Genomic DNA, 20,167 nt, shown 5'->3' on the forward strand with positions numbered 1-20,167 from the left:
GCAAAGGTGGAGACCTTCCGACGTGTAGTCCAATACTTAGACCTTGACCATGTCAGGCAAGTCTTGCGGTTCCTTCTGGAGGTGTGTGGCTCTTGCAGAAACGTGAAGATCTTCCATCGTCCTCGGACTTTGGTGTCATTTGCAACCATCAAGAAAGCTTCCAGGTATAGGTTCCAGACCACCACCGCACACACTCAGTAGGCAACGGAGTGGATTCCAGGAATATGCGTTGTTAACCAGCATCACCGTTGATATTGTTGCTGCACGCTCTATGCAGTGGCCAGGGCCTGGATTGTCCACTGGGTCTCATGTGGAATGGAAAGAAGGGCTTCCCCCACCCCCCACCCCACCCCCCACTGTTGACAGCCTTGTGACTAGAAACGGGCCCCGAAACAAGAATCAGACAAACCAGATAAGCCCAGATGGTAGTCCATGAGATGAAGGAACTAAGCAGCTGGTTGGGATGGCGCCAAGGGGAAAGGTTGCTCTTTTTGTCTCCCGCTCTACTCCTTTCTTCCTGGACGCCTTAGGGGTTCATCATGGAGATTTGAAATAAAGTTCACCAAAGTCATATGTGTTGAATCAAGATTTTGCATTTCACCATCTCTCAAAAACGAAGAGTGCTTAACCTGCACAGGTTTCTTTCAAAAAAGTCAATTGCTTTTCAGTTCTGGGGTTTCTCTCTTGCCTTGTTCAAGTAGCCTTAAGAGTAAAAATCAACGAAAACTAAAGAAAGATTCCAAGATACCAACAAAGGACACCTTCTGTTTCTTCAATCACCTTTCCACTTAGTAGCACACGAGCTCTTTTCTTTGTATTTTGCCTAGGGAATTCGCAATGTGCTGGTTCAGATGGCAAGGCATCCGCCCGCAGGAGACTCGGGTTTGATCCCTGGGTCGGGAAGATCCCCTGGAGAAGGTAATGGCAACCCACTCCAGTATTCTCGCCTGGGAAATGCCACGGACAGAGGAGCCTGATGGGCCGCACTCCATGGGTCCTATAAGAGTTGGGCTCAACCCAGCAACTACGAACAGAAGTATTTCCAAAGACCACACTCGTGTGTGTGTGTGTGTGTGTGTGTGTGTGTGTGTGTGTCTGTCTGTCTGTCTGTCTGTCTGTGTGCCTGCCTGTGGTTCGTCTGCTCTCTCAGGAAGGTCGGGTGCTTGGCGGGCGGCGTGGGGACAAGGGGGGCGCCTCGGTAGGGCAAAGGGGCGGGGCTGAGGCGCTCCGGTCGACCGCGCCTCCGTGGCTCCCGGTGGGTTTGGGCAGCGGGCAGGTGCCGGGCAAGTTGGGCGCTCAAGATTCGCTGCGCCTAGGCCCGCAGGAGGTTCAGAGGCCCCCGGGCCGCGGGGATCGGGAGGCGGCGGGCCCCGAAGACCGACACCTCCGGGGTCGCGCGGCCCTGAGCAGCGAACGGGATGGGGGGGGGGAGGTGGGGGGAGGCCCCGCTCAGCCAGCGCGGCCGGGTCTGGAGTGGCCGGGGGTGGGAGGGCGCCGAGACCTCCGCACCCCTCAGCCCACCCCCCAGGCCCCGCGCGCACGCACGCACGCCCTCCCGGTCACTGGGGGGTCCTGGAAGCCCATCGGGCCCCCGGGCCCGGCCAGGCGGTTGCTGGTCTGGTGTTGGCGGTGTTCGGGGGCCGGGCCGGCGTCAGCAGGCTGGAGTGCGGTCGCGGGTCGTGCGGCTCAAGTACAGCACGGCCCCCGGAGGAGAGGGGCGGCCCGTTGGCCCGACCTGCAGGTCAGAGCGAAAGGGAGGCGAAGCGCAAGGCTCTTAGGGCGCCCCGCGGCGGCCGCGGCCGTCTCCGGCCCTATCGGTCTGAAGGCGCCCGATCTCGTCTGATCTCGGAAGCTAAGCAGGGTCGGGCCTGTTCAGTATCTTGGATGGGAGACCACCTGGGAATTCCGGGTGCTGGAGGCTTTTTTGCCTACCAGAAGAGGTCCTTTAGCCCCCGCCCCGCGTCCCAATTCTTGGACCCACACCCCCCTCGCCCCCCCGCCACCCCCGCAGCCCCAGCCCCTCCCGGGGCGGGGGGAGTGAGTGGGTGGCCGGGGCCCCGACTCCCGCTGCAGACCTGGGTTGCCTCCCCGCGGCCCGCGAGCCCCTCCGCATTCGCATTCGGCTTTCAGGAAACCAGACGACCGGACCGGCCGTCCCGTCTCCCTCTGGGGCTCCTTTGGCTTGCCTCAGGCAATCCCGGGGCTTGCACCGACTCCAGCCAGAGCCCCAGCCCCCGCCCCACCCCCAGCCTCGCAGGCGATCGCGCATGCGCATGCGAGCGCGCGCACAGATCGATGTGCCCAAACGGGGCATCTAGCTTGTTGGCTTGTACTGGGGGTGGATCTATGCCTGGGAGTGGGACTGCTGAACCATAGGCTACTTCTACGTTTAGTTCCTTCGCGAACCTCCATACTCTTTTCCATCCCGGCTGTACCAACTCCCATTCCTACTCAGCGTGGAGGAGAGTTCCCTTTGCTCCACAGCTTCTCCAGCATCTGCTATGGACAGACATTGCAATGAGGCCCAATCGGACTCGGGCGAAGTGGTCCCTCCTTGGCGTTTGGAGTTGAGTCTCTCCAATCATTAGTGACGTGGAGCAAGATGACCGTTTGGAAATGCAGATGCAATTCTGTCACCATCCTGCTCCAACGGCTCTTGTATTTTCCCATCATATTGAAGATACGACCAATTCCCTTCATGCCTGCTCCTCACGTTCTTCTCGGATGTCTTTTCCCTGGAATGCCCTCTGCACTCTTTGGCTTCCATCCCATAGGGCATTTTCATTTCTTGAACGTCCTAAGGTTCCCTGGTCACCTAGACTTCCAGGATGCTGTTTTCCCTGCCTGAAATTCTTCCTGCATCTCAACCCTGGTTTACGTAGGTTCCACCTATGGACCTCAACGCAATGGTTACTCTGAAAAGCCTTCCCTGACACCCAGGTTTTGGTGAGGGTAGAGGCCCCTCGACAAGTTCTCCAAGGATCTGCCTGTGATGTATCATTAGATTCGTCTCAGTGAAAGCAGGAACTCTGTGTCTGCTTCTCTCCGCCTCCTAGTTCCAGAAACTTATTACATGCCTCCCAGCTCATCGTAGGTGCTCAGGATTTACTTAGCGTGTGAAAGACAGAAAAGTTCTTGGAAGCCTCAAGGTGTCACTTGGCTCGGCACTTTTGATCTCTTTGTGTATTTGGCGATTCCATTCTTTCCTTTCCTGGGTTCATGTGTACGCTATATTCAAGGCACAATCTAAGGCATTAAGACATATCCATCAGTATGGGTTCTTGCTTTCAAGGAACTCGTACAGCAGATTTCTACAGTTTAGGGCTTTTCAAATGCTCTAGAAGAATGTGAACGTTCAGTGTGATCCATTTTCATTTCCAAGAAAGATCGTTTGACTTCCATAGCAAAGGTGGAGACCTTCCGACGTGTAGTCCAATACTTAGACCTTGACCATGTCAGGCAAGTCTTGCGGTTCCTTCTGGAGGTGTGTGGCTCTTGCAGAAACGTGAAGATCTTCCATCGTCCTCGGACTTTGGTGTCATTTGCAACCATCAAGAAAGCTTCCAGGTATAGGTTCCAGACCACCACCGCACACACTCAGTAGGCAACGGAGTGGATTCCAGGAATATGCGTTGTTAACCAGCATCACCGTTGATATTGTTGCTGCACGCTCTATGCAGTGGCCAGGGCCTGGATTGTCCACTGGGTCTCATGTGGAATGGAAAGAAGGGCTTCCCCCACCCCCCACCCCACCCCCCACTGTTGACAGCCTTGTGACTAGAAACGGGCCCCGAAACAAGAATCAGACAAACCAGATAAGCCCAGATGGTAGTCCATGAGATGAAGGAACTAAGCAGCTGGTTGGGATGGCGCCAAGGGGAAAGGTTGCTCTTTTTGTCTCCCGCTCTACTCCTTTCTTCCTGGACGCCTTAGGGGTTCATCATGGAGATTTGAAATAAAGTTCACCAAAGTCATATGTGTTGAATCAAGATTTTGCATTTCACCATCTCTCAAAAACGAAGAGTGCTTAACCTGCACAGGTTTCTTTCAAAAAAGTCAATTGCTTTTCAGTTCTGGGGTTTCTCTCTTGCCTTGTTCAAGTAGCCTTAAGAGTAAAAATCAACGAAAACTAAAGAAAGATTCCAAGATACCAACAAAGGACACCTTCTGTTTCTTCAATCACCTTTCCACTTAGTAGCACACGAGCTCTTTTCTTTGTATTTTGCCTAGGGAATTCGCAATGTGCTGGTTCAGATGGCAAGGCATCCGCCCGCAGGAGACTCGGGTTTGATCCCTGGGTCGGGAAGATCCCCTGGAGAAGGTAATGGCAACCCACTCCAGTATTCTCGCCTGGGAAATGCCACGGACAGAGGAGCCTGATGGGCCGCACTCCATGGGTCCTATAAGAGTTGGGCTCAACCCAGCAACTACGAACAGAAGTATTTCCAAAGACCACACTCGTGTGTGTGTGTGTGTGTGTGTGTGTGTGTGTGTGTGTCTGTCTGTCTGTCTGTCTGTCTGTGTGCCTGCCTGTGGTTCGTCTGCTCTCTCAGGAAGGTCGGGTGCTTGGCGGGCGGCGTGGGGACAAGGGGGGCGCCTCGGTAGGGCAAAGGGGCGGGGCTGAGGCGCTCCGGTCGACCGCGCCTCCGTGGCTCCCGGTGGGTTTGGGCAGCGGGCAGGTGCCGGGCAAGTTGGGCGCTCAAGATTCGCTGCGCCTAGGCCCGCAGGAGGTTCAGAGGCCCCCGGGCCGCGGGGATCGGGAGGCGGCGGGCCCCGAAGACCGACACCTCCGGGGTCGCGCGGCCCTGAGCAGCGAACGGGATGGGGGGGGGAGGTGGGGGGAGGCCCCGCTCAGCCAGCGCGGCCGGGTCTGGAGTGGCCGGGGGTGGGAGGGCGCCGAGACCTCCGCACCCCTCAGCCCACCCCCCAGGCCCCGCGCGCACGCACGCACGCCCTCCCGGTCACTGGGGGGTCCTGGAAGCCCATCGGGCCCCCGGGCCCGGCCAGGCGGTTGCTGGTCTGGTGTTGGCGGTGTTCGGGGGCCGGGCCGGCGTCAGCAGGCTGGAGTGCGGTCGCGGGTCGTGCGGCTCAAGTACAGCACGGCCCCCGGAGGAGAGGGGCGGCCCGTTGGCCCGACCTGCAGGTCAGAGCGAAAGGGAGGCGAAGCGCAAGGCTCTTAGGGCGCCCCGCGGCGGCCGCGGCCGTCTCCGGCCCTATCGGTCTGAAGGCGCCCGATCTCGTCTGATCTCGGAAGCTAAGCAGGGTCGGGCCTGTTCAGTATCTTGGATGGGAGACCACCTGGGAATTCCGGGTGCTGGAGGCTTTTTTGCCTACCAGAAGAGGTCCTTTAGCCCCCGCCCCGCGTCCCAATTCTTGGACCCACACCCCCCTCGCCCCCCCGCCACCCCCGCAGCCCCAGCCCCTCCCGGGGCGGGGGGAGTGAGTGGGTGGCCGGGGCCCCGACTCCCGCTGCAGACCTGGGTTGCCTCCCCGCGGCCCGCGAGCCCCTCCGCATTCGCATTCGGCTTTCAGGAAACCAGACGACCGGACCGGCCGTCCCGTCTCCCTCTGGGGCTCCTTTGGCTTGCCTCAGGCAATCCCGGGGCTTGCACCGACTCCAGCCAGAGCCCCAGCCCCCGCCCCACCCCCAGCCTCGCAGGCGATCGCGCATGCGCATGCGAGCGCGCGCACAGATCGATGTGCCCAAACGGGGCATCTAGCTTGTTGGCTTGTACTGGGGGTGGATCTATGCCTGGGAGTGGGACTGCTGAACCATAGGCTACTTCTACGTTTAGTTCCTTCGCGAACCTCCATACTCTTTTCCATCCCGGCTGTACCAACTCCCATTCCTACTCAGCGTGGAGGAGAGTTCCCTTTGCTCCACAGCTTCTCCAGCATCTGCTATGGACAGACATTGCAATGAGGCCCAATCGGACTCGGGCGAAGTGGTCCCTCCTTGGCGTTTGGAGTTGAGTCTCTCCAATCATTAGTGACGTGGAGCAAGATGACCGTTTGGAAATGCAGATGCAATTCTGTCACCATCCTGCTCCAACGGCTCTTGTATTTTCCCATCATATTGAAGATACGACCAATTCCCTTCATGCCTGCTCCTCACGTTCTTCTCGGATGTCTTTTCCCTGGAATGCCCTCTGCACTCTTTGGCTTCCATCCCATAGGGCATTTTCATTTCTTGAACGTCCTAAGGTTCCCTGGTCACCTAGACTTCCAGGATGCTGTTTTCCCTGCCTGAAATTCTTCCTGCATCTCAACCCTGGTTTACGTAGGTTCCACCTATGGACCTCAACGCAATGGTTACTCTGAAAAGCCTTCCCTGACACCCAGGTTTTGGTGAGGGTAGAGGCCCCTCGACAAGTTCTCCAAGGATCTGCCTGTGATGTATCATTAGATTCGTCTCAGTGAAAGCAGGAACTCTGTGTCTGCTTCTCTCCGCCTCCTAGTTCCAGAAACTTATTACATGCCTCCCAGCTCATCGTAGGTGCTCAGGATTTACTTAGCGTGTGAAAGACAGAAAAGTTCTTGGAAGCCTCAAGGTGTCACTTGGCTCGGCACTTTTGATCTCTTTGTGTATTTGGCGATTCCATTCTTTCCTTTCCTGGGTTCATGTGTACGCTATATTCAAGGCACAATCTAAGGCATTAAGACATATCCATCAGTATGGGTTCTTGCTTTCAAGGAACTCGTACAGCAGATTTCTACAGTTTAGGGCTTTTCAAATGCTCTAGAAGAATGTGAACGTTCAGTGTGATCCATTTTCATTTCCAAGAAAGATCGTTTGACTTCCATAGCAAAGGTGGAGACCTTCCGACGTGTAGTCCAATACTTAGACCTTGACCATGTCAGGCAAGTCTTGCGGTTCCTTCTGGAGGTGTGTGGCTCTTGCAGAAACGTGAAGATCTTCCATCGTCCTCGGACTTTGGTGTCATTTGCAACCATCAAGAAAGCTTCCAGGTATAGGTTCCAGACCACCACCGCACACACTCAGTAGGCAACGGAGTGGATTCCAGGAATATGCGTTGTTAACCAGCATCACCGTTGATATTGTTGCTGCACGCTCTATGCAGTGGCCAGGGCCTGGATTGTCCACTGAGTCTCATGTGGAATGGAAAGAAGGGCTTCCCCCACCCCCCACCCCACCCCCCACTCTTGACAGCCTTGTGACTAGAAACGGGCCCCGAAACAAGAATCAGACAAACCAGATAAGCCCAGATGGTAGTCCATGAGATGAAGGAACTAAGCAGCTGGTTGGGATGGCGCCAAGGGGAAAGGTTGCTCTTTTTGTCTCCCGCTCTACTCCTTTCTTCCTGGACGCCTTAGGGGTTCATCATGGAGATTTGAAATAAAGTTCACCAAAGTCATATGTGTTGAATCAAGATTTTGCATTTCACCATCTCTCAAAAACGAAGAGTGCTTAACCTGCACAGGTTTCTTTCAAAAAAGTCAATTGCTTTTCAGTTCTGGGGTTTCTCTCTTGCCTTGTTCAAGTAGCCTTAAGAGTAAAAATCAACGAAAACTAAAGAAAGATTCCAAGATACCAACAAAGGACACCTTCTGTTTCTTCAATCACCTTTCCACTTAGTAGCACACGAGCTCTTTTCTTTGTATTTTGCCTAGGGAATTCGCAATGTGCTGGTTCAGATGGCAAGGCATCCGCCCGCAGGAGACTCGGGTTTGATCCCTGGGTCGGGAAGATCCCCTGGAGAAGGTAATGGCAACCCACTCCAGTATTCTCGCCTGGGAAATGCCACGGACAGAGGAGCCTGATGGGCCGCACTCCATGGGTCCTATAAGAGTTGGGCTCAACCCAGCAACTACGAACAGAAGTATTTCCAAAGACCACACTCGTGTGTGTGTGTGTGTGTGTGTGTGTGTGTGTGTGTGTGTCTGTCTGTCTGTCTGTCTGTGTGCCTGCCTGTGGTTCGTCTGCTCTCTCAGGAAGGTCGGGTGCTTGGCGGGCGGCGTGGGGACAAGGGGGGCGCCTCGGTAGGGCAAAGGGGCGGGGCTGAGGCGCTCCGGTCGACCGCGCCTCCGTGGCTCCCGGTGGGTTTGGGCAGCGGGCAGGTGCCGGGCAAGTTGGGCGCTCAAGATTCGCTGCGCCTAGGCCCGCAGGAGGTTCAGAGGCCCCCGGGCCGCGGGGATCGGGAGGCGGCGGGCCCCGAAGACCGACACCTCCGGGGTCGCGCGGCCCTGAGCAGCGAACGGGATGGGGGGGGGAGGTGGGGGGAGGCCCCGCTCAGCCAGCGCGGCCGGGTCTGGAGTGGCCGGGGGTGGGAGGGCGCCGAGACCTCCGCACCCCTCAGCCCACCCCCCAGGCCCCGCGCGCACGCACGCACGCCCTCCCGGTCACTGGGGGGTCCTGGAAGCCCATCGGGCCCCCGGGCCCGGCCAGGCGGTTGCTGGTCTGGTGTTGGCGGTGTTCGGGGGCCGGGCCGGCGTCAGCAGGCTGGAGTGCGGTCGCGGGTCGTGCGGCTCAAGTACAGCACGGCCCCCGGAGGAGAGGGGCGGCCCGTTGGCCCGACCTGCAGGTCAGAGCGAAAGGGAGGCGAAGCGCAAGGCTCTTAGGGCGCCCCGCGGCGGCCGCGGCCGTCTCCGGCCCTATCGGTCTGAAGGCGCCCGATCTCGTCTGATCTCGGAAGCTAAGCAGGGTCGGGCCTGTTCAGTATCTTGGATGGGAGACCACCTGGGAATTCCGGGTGCTGGAGGCTTTTTTGCCTACCAGAAGAGGTCCTTTAGCCCCCGCCCCGCGTCCCAATTCTTGGACCCACACCCCCCTCGCCCCCCCGCCACCCCCGCAGCCCCAGCCCCTCCCGGGGCGGGGGGAGTGAGTGGGTGGCCGGGGCCCCGACTCCCGCTGCAGACCTGGGTTGCCTCCCCGCGGCCCGCGAGCCCCTCCGCATTCGCATTCGGCTTTCAGGAAACCAGACGACCGGACCGGCCGTCCCGTCTCCCTCTGGGGCTCCTTTGGCTTGCCTCAGGCAATCCCGGGGCTTGCACCGACTCCAGCCAGAGCCCCAGCCCCCGCCCCACCCCCAGCCTCGCAGGCGATCGCGCATGCGCATGCGAGCGCGCGCACAGATCGATGTGCCCAAACGGGGCATCTAGCTTGTTGGCTTGTACTGGGGGTGGATCTATGCCTGGGAGTGGGACTGCTGAACCATAGGCTACTTCTACGTTTAGTTCCTTCGCGAACCTCCATACTCTTTTCCATCCCGGCTGTACCAACTCCCATTCCTACTCAGCGTGGAGGAGAGTTCCCTTTGCTCCACAGCTTCTCCAGCATCTGCTATGGACAGACATTGCAATGAGGCCCAATCGGACTCGGGCGAAGTGGTCCCTCCTTGGCGTTTGGAGTTGAGTCTCTCCAATCATTAGTGACGTGGAGCAAGATGACCGTTTGGAAATGCAGATGCAATTCTGTCACCATCCTGCTCCAACGGCTCTTGTATTTTCCCATCATATTGAAGATACGACCAATTCCCTTCATGCCTGCTCCTCACGTTCTTCTCGGATGTCTTTTCCCTGGAATGCCCTCTGCACTCTTTGGCTTCCATCCCATAGGGCATTTTCATTTCTTGAACGTCCTAAGGTTCCCTGGTCACCTAGACTTCCAGGATGCTGTTTTCCCTGCCTGAAATTCTTCCTGCATCTCAACCCTGGTTTACGTAGGTTCCACCTATGGACCTCAACGCAATGGTTACTCTGAAAAGCCTTCCCTGACACCCAGGTTTTGGTGAGGGTAGAGGCCCCTCGACAAGTTCTCCAAGGATCTGCCTGTGATGTATCATTAGATTCGTCTCAGTGAAAGCAGGAACTCTGTGTCTGCTTCTCTCCGCCTCCTAGTTCCAGAAACTTATTACATGCCTCCCAGCTCATCGTAGGTGCTCAGGATTTACTTAGCGTGTGAAAGACAGAAAAGTTCTTGGAAGCCTCAAGGTGTCACTTGGCTCGGCACTTTTGATCTCTTTGTGTATTTGGCGATTCCATTCTTTCCTTTCCTGGGTTCATGTGTACGCTATATTCAAGGCACAATCTAAGGCATTAAGACATATCCATCAGTATGGGTTCTTGCTTTCAAGGAACTCGTACAGCAGATTTCTACAGTTTAGGGCTTTTCAAATGCTCTAGAAGAATGTGAACGTTCAGTGTGATCCATTTTCATTTCCAAGAAAGATCGTTTGACTTCCATAGCAAAGGTGGAGACCTTCCGACGTGTAGTCCAATACTTAGACCTTGACCATGTCAGGCAAGTCTTGCGGTTCCTTCTGGAGGTGTGTGGCTCTTGCAGAAACGTGAAGATCTTCCATCGTCCTCGGACTTTGGTGTCATTTGCAACCATCAAGAAAGCTTCCAGGTATAGGTTCCAGACCACCACCGCACACACTCAGTAGGCAACGGAGTGGATTCCAGGAATATGCGTTGTTAACCAGCATCACCGTTGATATTGTTGCTGCACGCTCTATGCAGTGGCCAGGGCCTGGATTGTCCACTGGGTCTCATGTGGAATGGAAAGAAGGGCTTCCCCCACCCCCCACCCCACCCCCCACTCTTGACAGCCTTGTGACTAGAAACGGGCCCCGAAACAAGAATCAGACAAACCAGATAAGCCCAGATGGTAGTCCATGAGATGAAGGAACTAAGCAGCTGGTTGGGATGGCGCCAAGGGGAAAGGTTGCTCTTTTTGTCTCCCGCTCTACTCCTTTCTTCCTGGACGCCTTAGGGGTTCATCATGGAGATTTGAAATAAAGTTCACCAAAGTCATATGTGTTGAATCAAGATTTTGCATTTCACCATCTCTCAAAAACGAAGAGTGCTTAACCTGCACAGGTTTCTTTCAAAAAAGTCAATTGCTTTTCAGTTCTGGGGTTTCTCTCTTGCCTTGTTCAAGTAGCCTTAAGAGTAAAAATCAACGAAAACTAAAGAAAGATTCCAAGATACCAACAAAGGACACCTTCTGTTTCTTCAATCACCTTTCCACTTAGTAGCACACGAGCTCTTTTCTTTGTATTTTGCCTAGGGAATTCGCAATGTGCTGGTTCAGATGGCAAGGCATCCGCCCGCAGGAGACTCGGGTTTGATCCCTGGGTCGGGAAGATCCCCTGGAGAAGGTAATGGCAACCCACTCCAGTATTCTCGCCTGGGAAATGCCACGGACAGAGGAGCCTGATGGGCCGCACTCCATGGGTCCTATAAGAGTTGGGCTCAACCCAGCAACTACGAACAGAAGTATTTCCAAAGACCACACTCGTGTGTGTGTGTGTGTGTGTGTGTGTGTGTGTGTGTCTGTCTGTCTGTCTGTCTGTCTGTGTGCCTGCCTGTGGTTCGTCTGCTCTCTCAGGAAGGTCGGGTGCTTGGCGGGCGGCGTGGGGACAAGGGGGGCGCCTCGGTAGGGCAAAGGGGCGGGGCTGAGGCGCTCCGGTCGACCGCGCCTCCGTGGCTCCCGGTGGGTTTGGGCAGCGGGCAGGTGCCGGGCAAGTTGGGCGCTCAAGATTCGCTGCGCCTAGGCCCGCAGGAGGTTCAGAGGCCCCCGGGCCGCGGGGATCGGGAGGCGGCGGGCCCCGAAGACCGACACCTCCGGGGTCGCGCGGCCCTGAGCAGCGAACGGGATGGGGGGGGGAGGTGGGGGGAGGCCCCGCTCAGCCAGCGCGGCCGGGTCTGGAGTGGCCGGGGGTGGGAGGGCGCCGAGACCTCCGCACCCCTCAGCCCACCCCCCAGGCCCCGCGCGCACGCACGCACGCCCTCCCGGTCACTGGGGGGTCCTGGAAGCCCATCGGGCCCCCGGGCCCGGCCAGGCGGTTGCTGGTCTGGTGTTGGCGGTGTTCGGGGGCCGGGCCGGCGTCAGCAGGCTGGAGTGCGGTCGCGGGTCGTGCGGCTCAAGTACAGCACGGCCCCCGGAGGAGAGGGGCGGCCCGTTGGCCCGACCTGCAGGTCAGAGCGAAAGGGAGGCGAAGCGCAAGGCTCTTAGGGCGCCCCGCGGCGGCCGCGGCCGTCTCCGGCCCTATCGGTCTGAAGGCGCCCGATCTCGTCTGATCTCGGAAGCTAAGCAGGGTCGGGCCTGTTCAGTATCTTGGATGGGAGACCACCTGGGAATTCCGGGTGCTGGAGGCTTTTTTGCCTACCAGAAGAGGTCCTTTAGCCCCCGCCCCGCGTCCCAATTCTTGGACCCACACCCCCCTCGCCCCCCCGCCACCCCCGCAGCCCCAGCCCCTCCCGGGGCGGGGGGAGTGAGTGGGTGGCCGGGGCCCCGACTCCCGCTGCAGACCTGGGTTGCCTCCCCGCGGCCCGCGAGCCCCTCCGCATTCGCATTCGGCTTTCAGGAAACCAGACGACCGGACCGGCCGTCCCGTCTCCCTCTGGGGCTCCTTTGGCTTGCCTCAGGCAATCCTGGGGCTTGCACCGACTCCAGCCAGAGCCCCAGCCCCCGCCCCACCCCCAGCCTCGCAGGCGATCGCGCATGCGCATGCGAGCGCGCGCACAGATCGATGTGCCCAAACGGGGCATCTAGCTTGTTGGCTTGTACTGGGGGTGGATCTATGCCTGGGAGTGGGACTGCTGAACCATAGGCTACTTCTACGTTTAGTTCCTTCGCGAACCTCCATACTCTTTTCCATCCCGGCTGTACCAACTCCCATTCCTACTCAGCGTGGAGGAGAGTTCCCTTTGCTCCACAGCTTCTCCAGCATCTGCTATGGACAGACATTGCAATGAGGCCCAATCGGACTCGGGCGAAGTGGTCCCTCCTTGGCGTTTGGAGTTGAGTCTCTCCAATCATTAGTGACGTGGAGCAAGATGACCGTTTGGAAATGCAGATGCAATTCTGTCACCATCCTGCTCCAACGGCTCTTGTATTTTCCCATCATATTGAAGATACGACCAATTCCCTTCATGCCTGCTCCTCACGTTCTTCTCGGATGTCTTTTCCCTGGAATGCCCTCTGCACTCTTTGGCTTCCATCCCATAGGGCATTTTCATTTCTTGAACGTCCTAAGTTTCCCTGGTCACCTAGACTTCCAGGATGCTGTTTTCCCTGCCTGAAATTCTTCCTGCATCTCAACCCTGGTTTACGTAGGTTCCACCTATGGACCTCAACGCAATGGTTACTCTGAAAAGCCTTCCCTGACACCCAGGTTTTGGTGAGGGTAGAGGCCCCTCGACAAGTTCTCCAAGGATCTGCCTGTGATGTATCATTAGATTCGTCTCAGTGAAAGCAGGAACTCTGTGTCTGCTTCTCTCCGCCTCCTAGTTCCAGAAACTTATTACATGCCTCCCAGCTCATCGTAGGTGCTCAGGATTTACTTAGCGTGTGAAAGACAGAAAAGTTCTTGGAAGCCTCAAGGTGTCACTTGGCTCGGCACTTTTGATCTCTTTGTGTATTTGGCGATTCCATTCTTTCCTTTCCTGGGTTCATGTGTACGCTATATTCAAGGCACAATCTAAGGCATTAAGACATATCCATCAGTATGGGTTCTTGCTTTCAAGGAACTCGTACAGCAGATTTCTACAGTTTAGGGCTTTTCAAATGCTCTAGAAGAATGTGAACGTTCAGTGTGATCCATTTTCATTTCCAAGAAAGATCGTTTGACTTCCATAGCAAAGGTGGAGACCTTCCGACGTGTAGTCCAATACTTAGACCTTGACCATGTCAGGCAAGTCTTGCGGTTCCTTCTGGAGGTGTGTGGCTCTTGCAGAAACGTGAAGATCTTCCATCGTCCTCGGACTTTGGTGTCATTTGCAACCATCAAGAAAGCTTCCAGGTATAGGTTCCAGACCACCACCGCACACACTCAGTAGGCAACGGAGTGGATTCCAGGAATATGCGTTGTTAACCAGCATCACCGTTGATATTGTTGCTGCACGCTCTATGCAGTGGCCAGGGCCTGGATTGTCCACTGGGTCTCATGTGGAATGGAAAGAAGGGCTTCCCCCACCCCCCACCCCACCCCCCACTCTTGACAGCCTTGTGACTAGAAACGGGCCCCGAAACAAGAATCAGACAAACCAGATAAGCCCAGATGGTAGTCCATGAGATGAAGGAACTAAGCAGCTGGTTGGGATGGCGCCAAGGGGAAAGGTTGCTCTTTTTGTCTCCCGCTCTACTCCTTTCTTCCTGGACGCCTTAGGGGTTCATCATGGAGATTTGAAATAAAGTTCACCAAAGTCATATGTGTTGAATCAAGATTTTGCATTTCACCATCTCTCAAAAACGAAGAGTGCTTAACCTGCACAGGTTTCTTTCAAAAAAGTCAATTGCTTTTCAGTTCTGGGGTTTCTCTCTTGCCTTGTTCAAGTAGCCTTAAGAGTAAAAATCAACGAAAACTAAAGAAAGATTCCAAGATACCAACAAAGGACACCTTCTGTTTCTTCAATCACCTTTCCACTTAGTAGCACACGAGCTCTTTTCTTTGTATTTTGCCTAGGGAATTCGCAATGTGCTGGTTCAGATGGCAAGGCATCCGCCCGCAGGAGACTCGGGTTTGATCCCTGGGTCGGGAAGATCCCCTGGAGAAGGTAATGGCAACCCACTCCAGTATTCTCGCCTGGGAAATGCCACGGACAGAGGAGCCTGATGGGCCGCACTCCATGGGTCCTATAAGAGTTGGGCTCAACCCAGCAACTACGAACAGAAGTATTTCCAAAGACCACACTCGTGTGTGTGTGTGTGTGTGTGTGTGTGTGTGTGTGTGTGTGTCTGTCTGTCTGTCTGTCTGTCTGTGTGCCTGCCTGTGGTTCGTCTGCTCTCTCAGGAAGGTCGGGTGCTTGGCGGGCGGCGTGGGGACAAGGGGGGCGCCTCGGTAGGGCAAAGGGGCGGGGCTGAGGCGCTCCGGTCGACCGCGCCTCCGTGGCTCCCGGTGGGTTTGGGCAGCGGGCAGGTGCCGGGCAAGTTGGGCGCTCAAGATTCGCTGCGCCTAGGCCCGCAGGAGGTTCAGAGGCCCCCGGGCCGCGGGGATCGGGAGGCGGCGGGCCCCGAAGACCGACACCTCCGGGGTCGCGCGGCCCTGAGCAGCGAACGGGATGGGGGGGGGAGGTGGGGGGAGGCCCCGCTCAGCCAGCGCGGCCGGGTCTGGAGTGGCCGGGGGTGGGAGGGCGCCGAGACCTCCGCACCCCTCAGCCCACCCCCCAGGCCCCGCGCGCACGCACGCACGCCCTCCCGGTCACTGGGGGGTCCTGGAAGCCCATCGGGCCCCCGGGCCCGGCCAGGCGGTTGCTGGTCTGGTGTTGGCGGTGTTCGGGGGCCGGGCCGGCGTCAGCAGGCTGGAGTGCGGTCGCGGGTCGTGCGGCTCAAGTACAGCACGGCCCCCGGAGGAGAGGGGCGGCCCGTTGGCCCGACCTGCAGGTCAGAGCGAAAGGGAGGCGAAGCGCAAGGCTCTTAGGGCGCCCCGCGGCGGCCGCGGCCGTCTCCGGCCCTATCGGCCTGAAGGCGCCCGATCTCGTCTGATCTCGGAAGCTAAGCAGGGTCGGGCCTGTTCAGTATCTTGGATGGGAGACCACCTGGGAATTCCGGGTGCTGGAGGCTTTTTTGCCTACCAGAAGAGGTCCTTTAGCCCCCGCCCCGCGTCCCAATTCTTGGACCCACACCCCCCTCGCCCCCCCCGCCACCCCCGCAGCCCCAGCCCCTCCCGGGGCGGGGGGAGTGAGTGGGTGGCCGGGGCCCCGACTCCCGCTGCAGACCCGGGTTGCCTCCCCGCGGCCCGCGAGCCCCTCCGCATTCGCATTCGGCTTTCAGGAAACCAGACGACCGGCCGTCCCGTCTCGCCCTGGGGCTCCTTTGGCTTGCCTCAGGCAATCCCGGGGCTTGCACCGACTCCAGCCAGAGCCCCAGCCCCCGCCCCACCCCCAGCCTCGCAGGCGATCGCGCATGCGCATGCGAGCGCGCACACAGATCGATGTGCCCAAACAGGGGCATCTGGCTTGTTGGCTTGTACTGGGGGTGGATCTATGCCTGGGAGTGGGACTGCTGAACCATAGGCTACTTCTACGTTTAGTTCCTTCGCGAACCTCCATACTCTTTTCCATCCCGGCTGTACCAACTCCCATTCCTACTCAGCGTGGAGGAGAGTTCCCTTTGCTCCACAGCTTCTCCAGCATCTGCTATGGACAGACATTGCAATGAGGCCCAGTCGGACTCGGGCGAAGTGGTCCCTCCTTGGCGTTTGGAGTTGAGTCTCTCCAATCATTAGTGACGTGGAGCAAGATGACCGTTTGGAAATGCAGATGCAATTCTGTCACCATCCTGCTCCAACGGCTCTTGTATTTTCCCATCATATTGAAGATACGACCAATTCCCTTCATGCCTGCTCCTCACGTTCTTCTCGGATGTCTTTTCCCTGGAATGCCCTCTGCACTCTTTGGCTTCCATCCCATAGGGCATTTTCATTTCTTGAACGTCCTAAGGTTCCCTGGTCACGTAGACTTCCAGGATGTTGTTTTCCCTGCCTGAAATTCTTCCTGCATCTCAACCCTGGTTTACGTAGGTTCCACCTATGGATCTCAACGCAATGGTTACTCTGAAAAGCCTTCCCTGACACCCAGGTTTTGGTGAGGGTAGAGGCCCCTCGACAAGTTCTCCAAGGATCTGCCTGTGATGTATCATTAGATTCGTCTCAGTGAAAGCAGGAACTCTGTGTCTGCTTCTCTCCGCCTTCTAGTTCCAGAAACTTATTACATGCCTCCCAGCTCATCGTAGGTGCTCAGGATTTACTTAGCGTGTGAAAGACAGAAAAGTTCTTGGAAGCCTCAAGGTGTCACTTGGCTCGGCACTTTTGATCTCTTTGTGTATTTGGCGATTCCATTCTTTCCTTTCCTGGGTTCATGTGTACGCTATATTCAAGGCACAATCTAAGGCATTAAGACATATCCATCAGTATGGGTTCTTGCTTTCAAGGAACTCGTACAGCAGATTTCTACAGTTTAGGGCTTTTCAAATGCTCTAGAAGAATGTGAACGTTCAGTGTGATCCATTTTCATTTCCAAGAAAGATCGTTTGACTTCCATAGCAAAGGTGGAGACCTTCCGACGTGTAGTCCAATACTTAGACCTTGACCATGTCAGGCAAGTCTTGCGGTTCCTTCTGGAGGTGTGTGGCTCTTGCAGAAACGTGAAGATCTTCCATCGTCCTCGGACTTTGGTGTCATTTGCAATCATCAAGAAAGCTTCCAGGTATAGGTTCCAGACCACCACCGCACACACTCAGTAGGCAACGGAGTGGATTCCAGGAATATGCGTTGTTAACCAGCATCACCGTTGATATTGTTGCTGCACGCTCTATGCAGTGGCCAGGGCCTGGATTGTCCACTGGGTCTCATGTGGAATGGAAAGAAGGGCTTCCCCCCCACCCCACCCCACCCCCCACTGTTGACAGCCTTGTGACTAGAAACGGGCCCCGAAACAAGAATCAGACAAACCAGATAAGCCCAGATGGTAGTCCATGAGATGAAGGAACTAAGCAGCTGGTTGGGATGGCGCCAAGGGGAAAGGTTGCTCTTTTTGTCTCCCGCTCTACTCCTTTCTTCCTGGACGCCTTAGGGGTTCATCATGGAGATTTGAAATAAAGTTCACCAAAGTCATATGTGTTGAATCAAGATTTTGCGTTTCACCATCTCTCAAAAACGAAGAGTGCTTAACCTGCACAGGTTTCTTTCAAAAAAGTCAATTGCTTTTCAATTCTGGGGTTTCTCTCTTGCCTTGTTCAAGTAGCCTTAAGAGTAAAAATCAACGAAAACTAAAGAAAGATTCCAAGATACCAACAAAGGACACCTTCTGTTTCTTCAATCACCTTTCCACTTAGTAGCACACGAGCTCTTTTCTTTGTATTTTGCCTAGGGAATTCGCAATGTGCTGGTTCAGATGGCAAGGCATCCGCCCGCAGGAGACTCGGGTTTGATCCCTGGGTCGGGAAGATCCCCTGGAGAAAGAAATGGCAACCCACTCCAGTATTCTCGCCTGGGAAATGCCACGGACAGAGGAGCCTGATGGGCCGCACTCCATGGGGCCTATAAAAGTTGGGCTCAACCCAGCAACTACGAACAGAAGAATTTCCAAAGACCACACTCGTGTGTGTGTGTGTGTGTGTGTGTGTGTGTGTGTGTGTGTATCTCCCTCTCGCCGTCTTGGAGTCTGTCTCGGAAGCTTCATGGATTTCTTCCTCTGTCTCTCCCGACAGCCATCCGCCGGGCCTTTGGTCTGGCCCCGGCCTCTCCCAGGTGCTATGGCTCTGGCTGAGGAGCTCGCGCAGGCCAGCTGTCTCCCATGGCGTGGGTGCGTGCGAGTGTGTGTGTCTGTCTGTGTGCCTGCCTGTGGTTCGTCTGCTCTCTCAGGAAGGTCGGGTGCTTGGCGGGCGGCGTGGGGACAAGGGGGGCGCCTCGGTAGGGCAAAGGGGCGGGGCTGAGGCGCTCCGGTCGACCGCGCCTCCGTGGCTCCCGGTGGGTTTGGGCAGCGGGCAGGTGCCGGGCAAGTTGGGCGCTCAAGATTCGCTGCGCCTAGGCCCGCAGGAGGTTCAGAGGCCCCCGGGCCGCGGGGGTCGGGAGGCGGCGGGGGTAGGGAGGCGGCGGGCCCCGAAGACCGACACCTCCGGGGTCGCGCGGCCCTGAGCAGCGAACGGGATGGGGGGGGAGGTGGGGGGAGGCCCCGCTCAGCCAGCGCGGCCGGGTCTGGAGTGGCCGGGGGTGGGAGGGCGCCGAGACCTCCGCACCCCTCAGCCCACTCCCCAGGCCCCGCGCGCACGCACGCACGCCCTCCCGGTCACTGGGGGGTCCTGGAAGCCCATCGGGCCCCCGGCCCGGCCAGGCGGTTGCTGGTCTGGTGTTGGCGGTGTTCGGGGGCCGGGCCGGCGTCAGCAGGCTGGAGTGCGGTCGCGGGTCGTGCGGCTCAAGTACAGCACGGCCCCCGGAGGAGAGGGGCGGCCCGTTGGCCCGACCTGCAGGTCAGAGCGAAAGGGAGGCGAAGCGCAAGGCTCTTAGGGCGCCCCGCGGCGGCCGCGGCCGTCTCCGGCCCTATCGGTCTGAAGGCGCCCGATCTCGTCTGATCTCGGAAGCTAAGCAGGGTCGGGCCTGTTCAGTATCTTGGATGGGAGACCACCTGGGAATTCCGGGTGCTGGAGGCTTTTTTGCCTACCAGAAGAGGTCCTTTAGCCCCCGCCCCGCGTCCCAATTCTTGGACCCACACCCCCCTCGCCCCCCCGCCACCCCCTCAGCCCCAGCCCCTCCCGGGGCGGGGGGAGTGAGTGGGTGGCCGGGGCCCCGACTCCCGCTGCAGACCCGGGTTGCCTCCCCGCGGCCCGCGAGCCCCTCCGCATTCGCATTCGGCTTTCAGGAAACCAGACGACCGGCCGTCCCGTCTCCCTCTGGGGCTCCTTTGGCTTGCCTCAGGCAATCCCGGGGCTTGCACCGACTCCAGCCAGAGCCCCAGCCCCCGCCCCACCCCCAGCCTCGCAGGCGATCGCGCATGCGCATGCGAGCGCGCACACAGATCGATGTGCCCAAACAGGGGCATCTGGCTTGTTGGCTTGTACTGGGGGTGGATCTATGCCTGGGAGTGGGACTGCTGAACCATAGGCTACTTCTACGTTTAGTTCCTTCGCGAACCTCCATACTCTTTTCCATCCCGGCTGTACCAACTCCCATTCCTACTCAGCGTGGAGGAGAGTTCCCTTTGCTCCACAGCTTCTCCAGCATCTGCTATGGACAGACATTGCAATGAGGCCCAGTCGGACTCGGGCGAAGTGGTCCCTCCTTGGCGTTTGGAGTTGAGTCTCTCCAATCATTAGTGACGTGGAGCAAGATGACCGTTTGGAAATGCAGATGCAATTCTGTCACCATCCTGCTCCAACGGCTCTTGTATTTTCCCATCATATTGAAGATACGACCAATTCCCTTCATGCCTGCTCCTCACGTTCTTCTCAGATGTCTTTTCCCTGGAATGCCCTCTGCACTCTTTGGCTTCCATCCCATAGGGCATTTTCATTTCTTGAACGTCCTAAGGTTCCCTGGTCACGTAGACTTCCAGGATGCTGTTTTCCCTGCCTGAAATTCTTCCTGCATCTCAACCCTGGTTTACGTAGGTTCCACCTATGGACCTCAACGCAATGGTTACTCTGAAAAGCCTTCCCTGACACCCAGGTTTTGGTGAGGGTAGAGGCCCCTCGACAAGTTCTCAA

The 20,167-nt window shown here is 57.3% G+C and overlaps 6 pseudogenes; all 6 read left to right on the forward strand.

Annotated features, from left to right (window-relative positions):
* The first annotated feature begins 1,801 nt into the window (after window positions 1-1,801).
* Window positions 1,802-1,921, forward strand: LOC129640944 (uncharacterized; annotated as a pseudogene).
* Window positions 1,922-5,203: 3,282 nt separating this feature from the next.
* On the forward strand, window positions 5,204-5,323 carry LOC129640946 (uncharacterized; annotated as a pseudogene).
* Window positions 5,324-8,603: 3,280 nt separating this feature from the next.
* Window positions 8,604-8,723, forward strand: LOC129640947 (uncharacterized; annotated as a pseudogene).
* Window positions 8,724-12,003: 3,280 nt separating this feature from the next.
* LOC129640948 (uncharacterized) lies at window positions 12,004-12,123 on the forward strand (annotated as a pseudogene).
* A 3,286-nt stretch (window positions 12,124-15,409) lies between these two features.
* LOC129640993 (uncharacterized) lies at window positions 15,410-15,529 on the forward strand (annotated as a pseudogene).
* A 3,465-nt stretch (window positions 15,530-18,994) lies between these two features.
* LOC129640949 (uncharacterized) lies at window positions 18,995-19,114 on the forward strand (annotated as a pseudogene).
* The last annotated feature ends 1,053 nt before the right edge of the window (window positions 19,115-20,167 follow it).

This window comes from Bubalus kerabau, unplaced genomic scaffold (assembly GCF_029407905.1).
Source record: "Bubalus kerabau isolate K-KA32 ecotype Philippines breed swamp buffalo unplaced genomic scaffold, PCC_UOA_SB_1v2 scaffold_54, whole genome shotgun sequence".
Lineage (NCBI taxonomy): Eukaryota > Metazoa > Chordata > Mammalia > Artiodactyla > Bovidae > Bubalus > Bubalus kerabau.